This window comes from Corylus avellana, chromosome ca8 (assembly GCF_901000735.1).
Source record: "Corylus avellana chromosome ca8, CavTom2PMs-1.0".
Taxonomy (NCBI): Eukaryota; Viridiplantae; Streptophyta; class Magnoliopsida; order Fagales; family Betulaceae; genus Corylus; species Corylus avellana.
In genome coordinates this window covers 19,705,521-19,706,366 of record NC_081548.1, presented here as the reverse complement: position 1 = coordinate 19,706,366, position 846 = coordinate 19,705,521, and positions in this window count along the sequence as shown.

The window sequence follows — 846 nt, the reverse complement described above, 5'->3', positions numbered from 1 at the left end:
TATGCTTGAATTCTCTTCTCTTTTCTTTTCATGTTTTCTTCTTTTTGGTCCTTGTTAAGGTAGAACTTCCAAGTTTCAAGTTTGTCATTGGCACCACATTTTCTTTTTTTTTTCCTTCTTATTTTTGTCATTTTGTACGGAACTGGTAGAGTTATATATATATATATATATATATATATTGGTGACTAGTTGGAAACAGTGAGTATATTTTTGCCCTGTTGTAAAACATTCCTTGTTGCATATCCAAATTGATAGAGATATCGTCATTAATTAGTCTTTACGGACTGTTTATAAACATAAACATTCATGTCATATATATGTAACAGGAACATTACACCTTTTGAAACAAGGTAAACTCATAGCTAGAGAACATAGCAGCAAACTCATCTAGAAGTTATAACCTTACATGAGACATGAACAGTGAAGCGTTCCATGAGTTGCTTGTCCATGGAAATTGAATGTCTACTTGTTTCACCGAGGTATAGGTATAATTAGCTAATGGTTACTACAAAAAGTCCCTTTATCTCCCCCTTTTAAGTTTTTTGTTCGAACTTTTTTTATGTTTAGCTGCACGCATGCAAGGTCATGCTCTACTTTTTTTAATCCATTAAAAAATATTTGAATTACTTTTTTCTCTTTTCTACCTGATGCATTCATTTAATGGTACTATTTATTAATCTAATTGTCAGTGTATAAAGAGTTTTGGAATGCAAACCCTAACCTATTCGTTTTCTAATTTCTCTCAATTGGTTTTGCAGAGAGTTGTCTACACTACTACATCCTTTTGCGGTCACTACACTGCTAATTAAGTTTGCTCAAAGCATATTCAAAACAGTGAATTTTAAC